This window comes from Medicago sativa, chromosome 5, assembly GCF_051527215.1.
Source record: "Medicago sativa cultivar Bolivia chromosome 5, Bolivia_mono, whole genome shotgun sequence".
Taxonomy (NCBI): domain Eukaryota; kingdom Viridiplantae; phylum Streptophyta; class Magnoliopsida; order Fabales; family Fabaceae; genus Medicago; species Medicago sativa.
Window position 1 is genome coordinate 40722023 of NC_140753.1, and position 16361 is coordinate 40738383.

Consider the following 16361-nt stretch of genomic DNA (forward strand, 5'->3'; position numbering starts at 1 on the left):
AAAATGAAAATAATGTATCGGCCCTTTTTTATTTTCATTAAGGCCAAACATAGCGTTTCAGAAAAACGCTATCTATACCCCCTTCAACAATAGCGTTTTCCTAAAAGCGCTATTAGTGCGAACAAGAATAATAGCGCTTATAGAAAAGCGCTATCTAACCCAGTTTTTTACAAGTTTTTTTTAGCGCTTTCTGAAGAGTGCTATAATAGGTCTATAATTTGCGTTTTTAATAGCATTTATCCAAAAACGCTATTAAAATTGTGCTATTAAAAGCCAAAATTGTGGTAGTGATACAAGGTATAAACAGTTAAAGATTTTCAGAAGCAGGAAAAATTCAGAAGCATCTAATATTAGAAGCGAAAGAAATCAGAAGCGAAAGAAATCAGAAGCCTAAAAAGACAGAAAAATAAGCTAAAAGTGTGCAACTATGGGTTTGGCTTATTTCTCTAAAATCTTCTTCAGAAGCTCTTGAACATCAGCATACTTCTTGTCCATATCTTTTCTGTAGTTGTCTTCTCTAATTTTGGCTTCTTGCATGTCAGCTTCCAACTTTGATATCTTCAGCTTCTGCTCTATTAGCTCTGTTTCCAACCTCTCATTTTCTTCTTTGAGCACCTTGTTCTCCTGAGCTAGAGCCAGGTTAGGTGCATCAAACTTCTTTAGGATCTCAGAAGGAATACTCAGATGCAGCTCCTTAGGCAGGAATTCATCAGGTGCTCTGCCTCTGATACTGAGTGGATTCTTCACCCAAGTACCAAGAATTTCAACATCTCCAGTATTCTCTTCTATGCCATTCAACCAATCTTCCAGCTTCTTCTTGGCTTTCTCTTGAGCCTCAATACAGGAATCATGCAGCGCTGAAATTAGGTTGACGACCCTTTCCTTGATCCTTCTCCATTGCTTCTGATAGCTTATTGTATGACCCAGGTCATTTCTACTTGCTATCAGTCTGAGAACTTCAGAAGCAATATCTTCCCACACATCCTTTAGAACTTGAGAATCCAGGTATATGGTGGGAGGTGAAGGTTGTTTAGAGGGTTTTGGAGGGGCTAAGGGAATAATTGGTAGGTTTGGTGATGATTGGTCATTTGTAGTTACGGATTGGCTGGTTGATGGTTGGTCAGGAGTGGGGTCAACTACCATATCAGAGGCATGATCATTTTGATCATCCTCAGAGGTTAGCTCAGGAACAATGTGTTCAGGAGCGGCAGTTTCAGGTTCAGGTTCAGGAGTGGGTTTAGTAACTGGTTGTTTAGGAACAGAATGTTCAGGAACGGTCTTTTGAGGAGTTGGTTGTTCAGGAACAGATAGTTCAGGAACAATTGGGGGTGATGAAGTTGTAGGGGGTGAAGGGGCTTTTTCTGGTGAAGGTTTTTGTTGAGGGGGGTCTTCTGAAACAACTTTATCAGAAGCAGTTGCTTCTGGAGTTGTCTCAGAGGCTTTTTCTGAGGTGGATTTAAAGTTAAATTGGGGTAGTTCACTTAGATAATGACTTTCTAGGTGATCTAGAAAGGAAGTGTCTTCAGAAGGAATAGAGGATGTGGTACAAGATGTGTGAGAAACTTGAGATACCTTAGATAACATTGCTGAGTTATCTACTGCTTCTAAAGTTCCATCTTCTGGAGCATCTTCAAAAATGATCATCATTTCTTCTTCCTCGTTGTCTTCATCAGTCTTACCAGCAATTGTTCTTACTTCAGCCAATTTCTCTTTGAAGAACCTATCACAGTCTTCCATACCCAAAGTCTTGAGCTTGTCATCTCTTTGTTGAATGTATTGTGCTTTTAGTTCCTTTTTGCTTGATAAAATATCAGAAGCATGTTCATCTGCCATCCTTTTCATTTTTGGAGTCATCTCAACCATAGGACTCACAAGTTGAAGGGGAGCCTTCTTCTTCTTCAGCTTGGGCTCAGCCTCTTCTTTCTCTATTTCTTCAAGAGCTTCCTCCAGCTGCTCTTCGGTGATTACCAAATCTGCCTTACCTTTTCTTCTTTTCTGAGGAATAGAAGCAGCACCAACCTTCTGCATCTTTCCTTTATCCTTGGCAGAAACAGATTTAGCTTCAGACTTAGCAACTTTTTGCTTCTCAGTTTTAGCAACAGCAGCTTCTGACACAGTACTAGTTCTGGCCCTCTTTCCTTTAGTAGGAGCAGCATCAGATTCTGAACTAGTTTTGGCTCTCTTTCCTTTAGGTGCATCAGAAACAGCAGCTTCTGACACAGCAACTGCCTTGGCCTTCTTGCCTTTCCCTTTAGCAAGAGCAGCTTCCTCCTGAGAACTCGCATCTTCCTCCAAGACGTACTCAGCTACTAATTTAGCTAAGTGTTCAGGATTACTTTCCTTAACAATGGAAGGAAAGTCCCTGATAATCTCAGATTCTTCTGTGGTCATCTCCAACCACTTCTCATCTTTAGGGGCTGTCTTGAATATGTGCATAGAATGCAATGTCTTGCTACTGATAGTCTTCTCTGCAGTAGAAACTTCGAAGCATTTATCAGAAGCATCCCTTGTCTTTCTCAATAAATCCAGCACTCTCCCTTGATAAAAGATCTCTGATAACAATCTTCCACAGGGCACTTGTTTCCTTCCTTTGACAGTGCCTTCATTAATAGCCCAGCAGAGATAATCCATGACATATCTGGGGAAATTAATCTTCTCAAGCATGGCCATGAAGTAGATTGCCAGTTTCTGTTGATGATTTGGTTGGTCAGACCCTCATGCTCTTAGAAAGAAGCAATCAGTGCAGAATTTCACCAACATCCTGTGATGAATGTCCATTTCTGAAGGCTTAGCATCTTTGTTACCACCCAGAAGAGTGTTGTAGTAGCTTTGCAGCAGGACATCTTCCTTCCTGACTATTTCTTGAAACCTTCCTTCTGCATTCATTCTACAAGCTTTAGCAATTATCTCCTCTGTGATGGTTACGGGAATACCCATCACTTCAGACCTTATCTCAAGGCTACTGAAGGAAGTGGGATTCAACTCTATCTCCATCTTTCCTTTCTTCGACCCAGCTTGTTTACCTGCTACCTTCACAGGCTTTCCATTGATGATTTCAGCCCTTAACCAGAAATCTTTGACCAAGTTCACATACGTTGGCCCATTTAGCATCTTGAAGTATCCGGACAGTTTCTGAGTTTCTACATAACCTTCTGATGAAGAATAATATGGAAGTCTCTAGAATGATGAAGAATAATATGGAAGACTCTAGAATTCTAGAGAATAATGTGGAAATCTCTAGAACACTAAAGAATAAAATAGAAGTCTCTAGAATACTAGGGAATAATAAGGAAGCTACTAGACACTACTAAATAAGCACTAGGGAAGTCTTAACTTTTCTAGATCCTTCTAGGCTTATGTACTAGAGTATCCATATCTCTAGACTTTTCTTTGTTTCTAGATATTTCTAGTTTGTAATAGAGAGCCTTCCTAGAGTAGTATAAATAAGGCTCACCACCAAGTGTTTAGACACATTCAAATCATCAAGCATTCAAGCATTCAAGTAATAACAACTTTCTTTGAGAACATTAGAGAGTTTTCTCTATTTTCTCTACCTTTCCTTTTGTCCCTGAGCCACCTTCCATGTCCACTTCGTACTTCTTGAGTGAAGTGAAGTCCACTGGCGATTCTACTTGGACGATTAAGGATTTCCATGGAATATCCATAGTCTTTTCTTTGTAGACTGACCCAGATTCTGTTGCGCCTTGCTTGCTTGAAGTAGATTCTGAAACTTTAGAACTTGATGATGCCATTTGATGATGATTGAAGAAGATTTAGAGAATTTAGGGTTCTAAGGTTTTTGCACTTACTTCGCAAGAGGTTTGAGAGCAAAATGTGTTTGTTGTGAGTGAGTAGTGTGTGAATTGACAAAGTGTTAAAAGTAAAACGTTTGCAATTCAAAAGAGACAAACAAACATAACATTAATGACAAAATTGGGGGCGCGTGAAAAGTACTTTCAAAGCTATTAAATCATCATTGCTCTTTTAGTTATACACCAACACATACAGGCCACGTAAGAAGTCCACAGAGTAACTACCAAGTTAGTGGGCCAGAAGTTACTTTTAAAAAGTAACTCCCAACGTTTCCACTAATTCAACTATTCGAAAGCAATAAATCCAGCTTCTGGACTTCAGATGCTGACGTCATCATCAGAAGCGAGTTTTCCTCAGAACCTCAATAAGGAGCTTCTGATGGACTACTGCTTCTGAACTAACTTCAGAACCTAAAATCCTATTCAGGAGCAAGCAAACATCTAATCAGACACGTAATGCATGTTCAAATTTTTCTTTATAAAATCAAATCTTTCAACAGTTAAAGGCTTAGTAAATATATCAGCCCATTGATTTTCAGTATCAATGAATTGTATATCTAAAATTCCTTTTTGAACATAATCTCTGATAAAATGGTGTTTGATTTCAATGTGCTTAGCTCTTGAATGCAAAATTGGATTTTTAGACAAACAAATAGCAGCAGTATTATCACAATAAATGGGAATACTGTTAGCAGTTATCTGATAGTCTTCCAACTGATGTTTCATCCAAAGTAGTTGTGTACAACAACTTGCAGCTGAAATGTATTCTGCTTCTGCTGTAGACATAGCAATAGTTGTTTGTCTTTTGCTAGCCCAGGATATAAGATTGTCACCCAGAAATTGACAATTGCCACTGGTTGACTTTCTTTCAATCCTATCACCAGCATAATCAGCATCACAGAATCCAATTAGCTTATAATCTAAGGATTTCCTATAAAGGAGTCCAAGATTAGTTGTTCCTTTCAAATACCTGAAGATTCTCTTGACAGCAGTCATATGAGATTCTCTAGGATCTGATTGGAATCTTGCACACAAGCATACACTGAATAAAATATCTGGCCTAGATGCAGTGAGGTATAACAAAGAACCAATCATACCTCTATACAGCTTCTGATCTACTTTAGCTCCTTCATCTTCTTTGCTTAAGGTGCACGTAGGGTGCATTGGAGTGTTCATCACTTTACAATCTTCAAGTTTGAACTTCTTCAGAAGCTCCTTTGAGTACTTTGATTGATGAACATAGACTCCATCTTTGCATTGATTGATTTGAATGCCAAGGAAGAACTTCAGCTTTCCCATCATGCTCATTTCAAATTCATCCTGCATTAACTCAGAAAATTCCTTGCAAAGAGATGCATTAGTAGAACCAAATATTATATCATCAACATATATTTGCACAACAAGAATATCTTTCCCAAGGGTCCTTCTGAAGAGTGTAGTATCAACCTGTCCTCTTTTAAAATCATTCTTGATTAAGAAATTACTTAGTCTATCATACCAAGCTCTGGGAGCTTGTTTCAAGCCATATAGTGATTTCTTCAGTTTAAAAACATGGTCAGGATATTTAATATCCTCAAATCCAGGAGGTTGCTTGACATACACTTCTTCTTCTATGACACCATTTAGAAATGCACTCTTGACATCCATTTGATATAATATTATGCCATGATTAACTCCATAGGAAAGAAGTAACCTGATTGCTTCCAATCTTGCAACTGGAGCAAACGTTTCAGTGTAATCAATGCCTTCTTGTTGACTATACCCTTGTGCAACAAGCCTGGATTTGTTTCTTGTTACTTCACCTTGCTCATTCAGCTTGTTTCTGAATACCCATTTTGTTCCAATAATGTTCTTGTGCTGAGGTTTGGGTACCAGATCCCACACATCATTTCTTTGAAATTGATTCAACTCTTCTTGCATAGCTAGGATCCATCCATCATCTGAAAGTGCTTCATCAACTGTTGTAGGTTCAATCATTGAGATTAGTCCGATCATTGACTCCACTTGTCTGAAATGTGATCTTGTTCTTCTTGGACTATCTTTGTTTCCAATGATTAGCTCCTCAGGATGTGAAGACTTGTGTTTGAATGTGTTTCTGGGAGGATCTGCTTGATGTGAGCCATCTTGTGCTTCATCAGAAGCAGCTTCATCTTGCGCTTCTGATGTGGGTTCAGCTTCTGGACTATCTTCAGACTCAGCTATCTGATCAGGTTCTGGAGTAGCTTCAGGAACCTGTATCTCTGCAAAACTTTCACCTTGCTTTGAAGTTTTATCTTCAAGCTCCTTGTCATCAAATTTAACGTGCATAGATTCTTCAACACAGAGTGTTTCTGAATTATACACTCTGTATGTCTTTGACCTTTCAGAGTAACCTAAAAAGATTCCTCTTTGGGCCTTGGCATCAAATTTCTTTAGGTAGAGCTTGTTGTTCAGAATGTAACATGTACATCCAAATTGATGAAAGTAAGAGATATTGGGTTTTCTTCCTTTAAAGAGTTCATATGCTGTTTTCTCCAAAATAGGTCTAATATAGATCCTGTTTTGAACATAGCATGCTGTATTCACTGCTTCTGCCCAAAAATGTTTTGGTAAATTGTTTTCATGAATCATGGTTCTGGCCATTTCTTGTAAAGTTCTATTCTTTCTCTCTACAACCCCATTTTGTTGTGGTGTTCTAGGAGAAGAGAATTCATGGAAAATTCCATGTTTTTCACAAAAAGTTTCAAATGGCTCATTTTCAAATTCTCCACCATGATCACTTCTGACTTTCAAAATTTTTGATTCTTTTTCAGATTGAATTTGAGTGCAGAAGCTACTGAATACATCACACGCAACATCTTTACTCTTTATGAATTTCACCCAAGTCCATCTGCTGTAATCATCAACAATGACTAATCCATATTTACTTCCATATAAGGATGCAGTACTCACTGGTCCAAATAAATCAATATGGAGTAATTCTAAAGGTCTTGAGGTTGAAACAATGTCTTTGGTTTTAAAAGATGATTTCACAATTTTCCCTCTCTGACATGCACCACAGAGTGCATCTGAATGATAGTCAATGTCTGGTAGCCCTTTCACAAGTTGTAACTTACTAAGCTTAGAGATTAACCTCCAGTTAGCATGTCCCAACCTTCTGTGCCACATCCATTTCTTATCATTCACTGATAGTAGGCAAATCACCTTCTGATCAGCCAGTTCAGAAAAATTGATTTTATAGACATTGTCAACTCTCTTTCCCTTGAACACAATGGATTTGTCTTCCTTGTTGATTACTGTACAGTTGGGTTTTTCAAAAAGCACATCATAACCATTATCACAAAATTGACTAATGCTCAAAAGGTTATGTTCAAGACCATCTACAAACCATACATTATTAATTGAGGTAGAGGAGTTACCAATAGTTCCTGTACCTATGATGTAACACCCATACTAGACGTATCTAGAAAGTCTAGCACGTGCGTTAGTTTAGTACTGGATACATTAAAAATTTACAACAATACAGCTACGAATGAATATAAATACAACTCAACTTTTCCAAAGAATAATGAATGCATCCTTGCATAACCATCTCGTCCTGCAGCGGGTACGAACGAACACTTGACGCATCATCCATTCGGCTACTAGCTTGCTAATCCAACCTGTTTATCTGAAACAAATAAGGATTGGGATGAGACATAATGTCTCAGTGAGTTCCCCTAAATCCTAGGCTATAGGCAACCTCAGGGGAAACCTACGGTCACCACGTGTCTAAAATACAACCTGACGGTTGATTATACGTGTGTGGGGACTTGCATACTTAGACGGTCGTGCATACTAGGGCCGTCATAGTCTCATCTCACTTGTTATAGGCTTCTCTTCCTATATGTGTCATGGCGGTCGAGGGGAATCTAAAACCGCAACGCCAAGAATACTCTCTACGTATCGAGGCCTAAACATACTATAATCATGACACAATTCTAAACCGGACGATTAGGGGAAACCTAAGATCGTCTTCGGTATATCTTTATCTATTTGCTCTAGTGCATAATACGATGTTTCTAACAACGTATCTTCTCTTGCTATCATTCTAGCTTTGACGATCTACGTCTATGTTCTACTATTCTTGACGATCTACGTCAAGGCTCTACTGTTCTTGACGATCTACGCCAAGGCTCTATGACATAACATAAATATATCTAATAAATATGCATAAAGTTCATTCATAAAGTTAGCGTTTAACAATCAAACATTATCTGAGTTCATTTTACGGAAAGCCCCGAGTGGAGTAACCCCGAGCGCAATCCCTATCTATCCGATGGAAACCTATCTAAGGTATAACCAACGGCACTCCTGCAGTGACGTGCGGGATCCTTACGGCTAACCCCGTTTCACCTAATGGAAACCCCTTGCACCAACCTAGTGTGGACACAAGAGACACGACCACTACCTCTTTCTTACTAAGTGACATGCGGGTTCCTTACGGCTAACCCCGTTTCACCTAATGGAAACCCCTTGAGCCAACCTAATGTGGTCTCAAGAGACATGGCACCTTTAACTTAATGTCTTGGTCTATAAATGCATGAGTACTAAATCTATACACTATATTTCTTTTACCTCGGATACCTATACGATCCGACTAGAGGTAAACTATATGCTTGCTTAGCTTGCTATGTGAAGAGATGTCTAATCAATTCACGTCTTGCCATACTCGTATGGCTCCCTAGTTTCTATACGAAGAGAATACTCTATATCACTTCGTATCTAATCAAACATACTACTCATGCCTAGCATTCTATTCCTTACTAACTATTCTAGTTCTTGACAAGCTATGTCAAGGCTCTACGTTCATGCCCTTACTTGATTCATCACTACCCGAGTAATAACGGCTTACTCTCTCTTGATTCACTCTTGCCATTCTTGTTAAGATTGCCATGATTTTCATTTCAAGAATCGTTTGATGTTATGTGCATTGCCTAGATGTTGTTTTGGAGTTATAAAGTTATAAAACGTTGAAAGAAAAGCTTCGGAATGCACCACGGTCCCTGAACTGGGCCAACAGGCCAAAGCAAGTGGGCCAAGTCCAGAAAGCTGCGCTAATAGCTCAGCTGGGGCGTGGCTCATCCTGTCAATTTCGCTATTAGCGTAGATTTCGCTAATAGCGTGGTTCATCCTGAAGAATTTCGCTATTAGCGTAGATTTCGCTAATAGCGTAGTTCTTCGGGTCTGAGGTACAAAATTTCCAGTTTTTGACCTAAAACTCATCCTAATGGTTCCTGCAATGCACCAAAACATCCAGCAACATATATATACATTTTCTAAACATCTTTCATGGCAAACTAACAAGTAATCAACAAGAATTTATCAAAAGTACATTAAGGTTCTAAACCTCTCATAAACATAATTCACTACTTTCTAGCATGAATTTACACAACCAAGTGAAGGTAAACTATCTATGGAACTCACCAAATCATGTTTCTTGCAATTCCTCAAGCATCAAGTTCAAACCCTAGCTTTTGGCTTCATCCTTGATTCTTGCCTTTTCCACCAAACCATGCTTAAATCCTTTCTTTCGGTTGTTTCTTGCTTGCTAAGCCATGCTTGATCATGTATTGAAGAAGTTTGGATGACTTAGAGAGGAGAGGGAGGCGCAATTCTTAGAGAGAAGGGGGAGAGAAAGGTTTTCCAAAACCTAGAGAGAGAAGTGAAATGGGAAAATGAATATTTTGGCCCCAAAAACACTTATATACTCCCTTGTGCGAGTTTACTTAAATGCCCTTCGTCTTGGTCGCGCTTAACCTGACACTGATACATAAACCCCTGCTTGACTGATATTTCATAAAAACATTCTTCCGTCGTACTTGACGTTCTGTAACACTTAATCTCTGATATCTAGTTCATACATGACTTATGCCATTAATAGACATTTCCATGAATATTTATCCTCTGACGCGTCTGATGGGTAATATTCCGTTACTGATAAGCGGGATATTACACTCTACCCCCCTTAAAGAAATTTCGTCCTCGAAATTTAAAAATCATCTATCAATCACAGTAACTAAAATCTATTTCCTTTGGTTTCTGCTAAATGATATCTGATCAAAACCACTCTAGGGAGTTGAAGAATACTTTTCTCAACAAAGCATGTAATTCTTCCTCTTCTTAATCCGCACGACGAATACGATCTCTTCTATCTTAATATCTACCTCAAATCACAGAACTATCTGAGAACATAGTGATTAAAACTAACTGTTGTTATGCGGATTGCTTGTCTCGGATCTATTCCTTCTCTGTGTAGCATGAACTCTGCATCTACGTAACTTTTCTCTATCTGAAACACTCAGGATTTGCCTTTAGACTGGAGTTCTTCTGATATCCAGGTTTGCCCTGCAGTGCTTACATGTATCTAACACATCTTATCATGTATACATCTTATCACACACAGATAATATTTCTTACCGCACCTTGCGATTTATGATTCTTACTGATGCTACTTATCTTGATGATTCTACTCATCTCTAATCATAGTCTTAAAAACTTTTTTTTTTTTATCTCTTCATAATCTCCCTGAACTGCAATTTATGGGTAACTTGTCTAGCTTGGCATGAAGAGGTGAAATCTACTACATTGATTCATCTGACAATCTATTAACCTGTCTGGCGGTTTACATGCCCTTGAAACTTTCTGCTAAGTCCATTTGCACTTGCAGTTGAACATTCTTAACAACATTCTGTGCATCCTGTATGCTATTGATATCACACGGACACTGCCGTTCCTACATAAACCTTATCTTCCAAATGCCGCTTCTTGTTAGTTAATAACGATACTCATTCTAGCATTTTCCTCTAAGACTTTCTAAACTTTGGTACATGGGTTCTTGGAACGAATAGATACATGACTAGAAAATATCATTTTAAAACTGAGTTTATACTAGTACCGCAGAACCACAGGACGAGTCTTTATATCTGAAAAAAGTTTTTACATCTCGCCCCAAACTTGTTTCTAACAAGTTGGTCCTGAAGTATGTACGTCTTAAGTGAGCTTACTCGCTTACGACGTATCTCATCAGTTTTAACAATGTGAAATTTCATATTTTTAAAATAAATATCGTTCCCAAGTTCCTTAATACCTATCTTAACTTTAAAAGTTATAAAATCATGGCTTGACGCCATTCTAGAAAGTATCGTTATCATTTAACAAGTATGGTATAAAATGATATGTGCTTCTCTATGCATATCTCATGAATCGTATCCTTTTATCACATTACATATTCTTTCTGACTAACCAACAACTCTTCTACGCATTCGACATCACCATAAAGGCAACCCGATTAATTCCTCTGTGTTAACTCTAGTCTTTCTCATCTTACCTGAGTGAAGATACTTCCTTTAAACTTTCACTTTAATCATTACTGGCTGCATAAGTATCTATACTTACTTAACATAACGAGAACTCCTCGCTTTCCACATAATACTTCTCACTGAAATGGTATTTCTATCTCGAACATTTTTCACAAAGATTCTTACTACAAAATTCCATGTTCCATGGCTACTGTTCGCAACTTAAGTAATTAACTTTCGTTGCGCTACTCTGATTCCCACCGGTTGGCTTCAACCAATACTCTGATCCGTTGAGACGAGTGACTTTATTCTTCTTCTATTATTACATTAATATCTGCCTGAACTCTGCTCGATACTTCTATGTTGCATGCTACTCTGCAATCGTTCTACTCTTTGCTGGTAAGATTGAATCTCAAGGAAACTTACCCCTGGACATATCCATGTCTTACTTATTCTTATTGCTGAGCAACTTAACTCAAGGAGCACATCTTTGCAATTACATAACTACTATTCCATGAAACGCTCTTACAACCTCCCATGGTAGACTAATCTTGCACTCGGACACACTTCCTTATGCATCTAACATTGGAGCTCTGAATCTCGCATACTATGTTTTGCTCAATCCTTCCTATGCTTGCTCGTTAATTTTTCTTTCTAAGAAAATTTCGTAAATTAGCACACGGGTCATTGACGTTGATGATTTACAACTATATATAAAACATATACTGAATCTAGGTCCCAGTCGTTACTCTAAAATCCCAGGACGAGTTGATAACACGTATGTGTCATCAAATCTTAGTCCTAGTGAGTTTATCCCAAACTACGCGAGTCGTAACAACCGGTACCTACAAAATTTCATTTCAAATTTCAAAAATGTCAACTTCAATCACCCATATGCGTATGTCTTTCTAAAATCATGTAAACTTTACAACTTAGCATCCTAACGAGCCTTCGCAAGTTCATCAAGCAAAACATAGATTCGAGGGGTACTCATAACTTTGCGAAATCCAACATCCTTGTGATTTCGTATGACTCTGCACCACTTTAACCCCTTACTTTATGCCTTCACATATGTGACTTCCATTCTAGATACTGGTGCCTCTAAACTCTTGATCCAAACTCATTCTTATTTCTTGACACATTAACTTCCAAAGTCACGTTAAACCGAATCGATCTTCGTTGATGGTTGCCCATGCCTTTTTCCCTTTTTGAAAACTTTAGGGGGGTGATATGCATTCGTCACTCAATATAAAAAAAACAATTTCTCATTGCATAAAAGATGGTGAAGACAACTCTCCAATAGTCACTGCATTCCCTGGAGACGAACTGAAAATTTCGCTCCCAGTTTGCTATTGATGAGTTTCTTCAGCTCAATTTTTCAAAACATACTTTGCATAAATTTTTTTTTTTTATTTCTCAAGTAAATCAATGCACATCAGTCATACCCAACATCTAAAACATATTCTACTACATATGCATGGCAAGCATCAACCTAATTCGATACAATTCTCGGCACTTTAGAAACTAATGCTTCATTCCTGATAACATGAAACTCTCACTGAATCCTTTACTCCTTCTACTACGGGTAGCTTGATTCTTTGCGTTGCCGCTTAACGTAGCTTCCCGAACACTAGAACCTTGTTCACTTTGAACATTCAAGTTCCTAACTTCAATAACATATCGCCAATCCTGAGAGTCTACTAATCCCGTCAACATATGTCGACGTCTCTCTATTTTATAGCCTTGCGCTTACTTTCCAGAATACAATTCCGTTCTAACTACGACCCTTACTGAAGCTTCAGGTCCTGCTAAGGTATTTCTGTACTCTTCACTTACGGGTATACAAGGTGTCACTAACAACTTACCCAACACTATCGGAACGACCCTTCTCAACATTGCCTTACATTCCCGGAGGATTCGTACTTCTACTTGCTTAGTTCACCGGCCACCTACTGGCACGATCAACTTCTTACTAATACTCATTCCGAGTTTTTTACTTCTGAGTTCACACTTTCTGGTGCATCTTCATCACATACTTCGTTCCTCCAGGATCCTATTCAGCTCTCAGGCATCCATTCTAATCGTCGAATGCTAAATTGAGTTGATCAGGCTCAACTAACAACAACAACTAGAACATTTACCCAGAACCCAATGGTCCCACTACCTTTGTTGTAACTTAATGACCCAAGGCACGGTCTGAATCGACCTGCTCTGATACCAAATGTAACACCCATACTAGACGTATCTAGAAAGTCTAGCACGTGCGTTAGTTTAGTACTGGATACATTAAAAATTTACAACAATACAGCTACGAATGAATATAAATACAACTCAACTTTTCCAAAGAATAATGAATGCATCCTTGCATAACCATCTCGTCCTGCAGCGGGTACGAACGAACACTTGACGCATCATCCATTCGGCTACTAGCTTGCTAATCCAACCTGTTTATCTGAAACAAATAAGGATTGGGATGAGACATAATGTCTCAGTGAGTTCCCCTAAATCCTAGGCTATAGGCAACCTCAGGGGAAACCTACGGTCACCACGTGTCTAAAATACAACCTGACGGTTGATTATACGTGTGTGGGGACTTGCATACTTAGACGGTCGTGCATACTAGGGCCGTCATAGTCTCATCTCACTTGTTATAGGCTTCTCTTCCTATATGTGTCATGGCGGTCGAGGGGAATCTAAAACCGCAACGCCAAGAATACTCTCTACGTATCGAGGCCTAAACATACTATAATCATGACACAATTCTAAACCGGACGATTAGGGGAAACCTAAGATCGTCTTCGGTATATCTTTATCTATTTGCTCTAGTGCATAATACGATGTTTCTAACAACGTATCTTCTCTTGCTATCATTCTAGCTTTGACGATCTACGTCTATGTTCTACTATTCTTGACGATCTACGTCAAGGCTCTACTGTTCTTGACGATCTACGCCAAGGCTCTATGACATAACATAAATATATCTAATAAATATGCATAAAGTTCATTCATAAAGTTAGCGTTTAACAATCAAACATTATCTGAGTTCATTTTACGGAAAACCCCGAGTGGAGTAACCCCGAGCGCAATCCCTATCTATCCGATGGAAACCTATCTAAGGTATAACCAACGGCACTCCTGCAGTGACGTGCGGGATCCTTACGGCTAACCCCGTTTCACCTAATGGAAACCCCTTGCACCAACCTAGTGTGGACACAAGAGACACGACCACTACCTCTTTCTTACTAAGTGACATGCGGGTTCCTTACGGCTAACCCCGTTTCACCTAATGGAAACCCCTTGAGCCAACCTAATGTGGTCTCATGAGACATGGCACCTTTAACTTAATGTCTTGGTCTATAAATGCATGAGTACTAAATCTATACACTATATTTCTTTTACCTCGGATACCTATACGATCCGACTAGAGGTAAACTATATGCTTGTTTAGCTTGCTATGTGAAGAGATGTCTAATCAATTCACGTCTTGCCATACTCGTATGGCTCCCTAGTTTCTATACGAAGAGAATACTCTATATCACTTCGTATCTAATCAAACATACTACTCATGCCTAGCATTCTATTCCTTACTAACTATTCTAGTTCTTGACAAGCTATGTCAAGGCTCTATGTTCATGCCCTTACTTGATTCATCACTACCCGAGTAATATCGGCTTACTCTCTCTTGATTCACTCTTGCCATTCTTGTTAAGATTGCCATGATTTTCATTTCAAGAATCGTTTGATGTTATGTGCATTGCCTAGATGTTGTTTTGGAGTTATAAAGTTATAAAACGTTGAAAGAAAAGCTTCGGAATGCACCACGGTCCCTGAACTGGGCCAACAGGCCAAAGCAAGTGGGCCAAGTCCAGAAAGCTGCGCTAATAGCTCAGCTGGGGCGTGGCTCATCCTGTCAATTTCGCTATTAGCGTAGATTTCGCTAATAGCGTGGTTCATCCTGAAGAATTTCGCTATTAGCGTAGATTTCGCTAATAGCGTAGTTCTTCGGGTCTGAGGTACAAAATTTCCAGTTTTTGACCTAAAACTCATCCTAATGGTTCCTGCAATGCACCAAAACATCCAGCAACATATATATACATTTTCTAAACATCTTTCATGGCAAACTAACAAGTAATCAACAAGAATTTATCAAAAGTACATTAAGGTTCTAAACCTCTCACAAACATAATTCACTACTTTCTAGCATGAATTTACACAACTAAGTGAAGGTAAACTATCTATGGAACTCACCAAATCATGTTTCTTGCAATTCCTCAAGCATCAAGTTCAAACCCTAGCTTTTGGCTTCATCCTTGATTCTTGCCTTTTCCACCAAACCATGCTTAAATCCTTTCTTTCGGTTGTTTCTTGCTTGCTAAGCCATGCTTGATCATGTATTGAAGAAGTTTGGATGACTTAGAGAGGAGAGGGAGGCGCAATTCTTAGAGAGAAGGGGGAGAGAAAGGTTTTCCAAAACCTAGAGAGAGAAGTGAAATGGGAAAATGAATATTTTGGCCCCAAAAACACTTATATACTCCCTTGTGCGAGTTTACTTAAATGCCCTTCGTCTTGGTCGCGCTTAACCTGACACTGATACATAAACCCCTGCTTGACTGATATTTCATAAAAACATTCTTCCGTCGTACTTGACGTTCTGTAACACTTAATCTCTGATATCTAGTTCATACATGACTTATGCCATTAATAGACATTTCCATGAATATTTATCCTCTGACGCGTCTGATGGGTAATATTCCGTTACTGATAAGCGGGATATTACATATGATCTTGCCTGTCTGGTTTCCTCCAAACTTCACATTTCCTCCCTCTTTCATTGTTAGGCTGAGGAACATGGACTTGTCTCCTGTCATGTGTCTTGAGCAACCGCTGTCTAGGTACCATGATCTTTGCTTTGGCACTGCTCTTAGACATACCTGCATCATTGACATTTTTAGATTTAGGTACCCATTGTCCTATGGGTCCTGGAAGGTTAGTACTTAAGGCTTTACTCTTCACTTCTTGTACCTTGTGCTGTGAGTTGGGTTGCTTCTGATTAACCATCACCTTAGGTTTTGGTACTTCAGAAGCAGTAACTGACTTCTTCTGAAATTTAGACTTCAGAACCCCAGATTTTGGTTTCACCAGACTCTGAGGAATAAGTTCTGATCTTTTCAGGATCCTAACCTTTGAAATCTTGGAATCAGATTTGATCATAGCCTTTGACTTAGAGTTC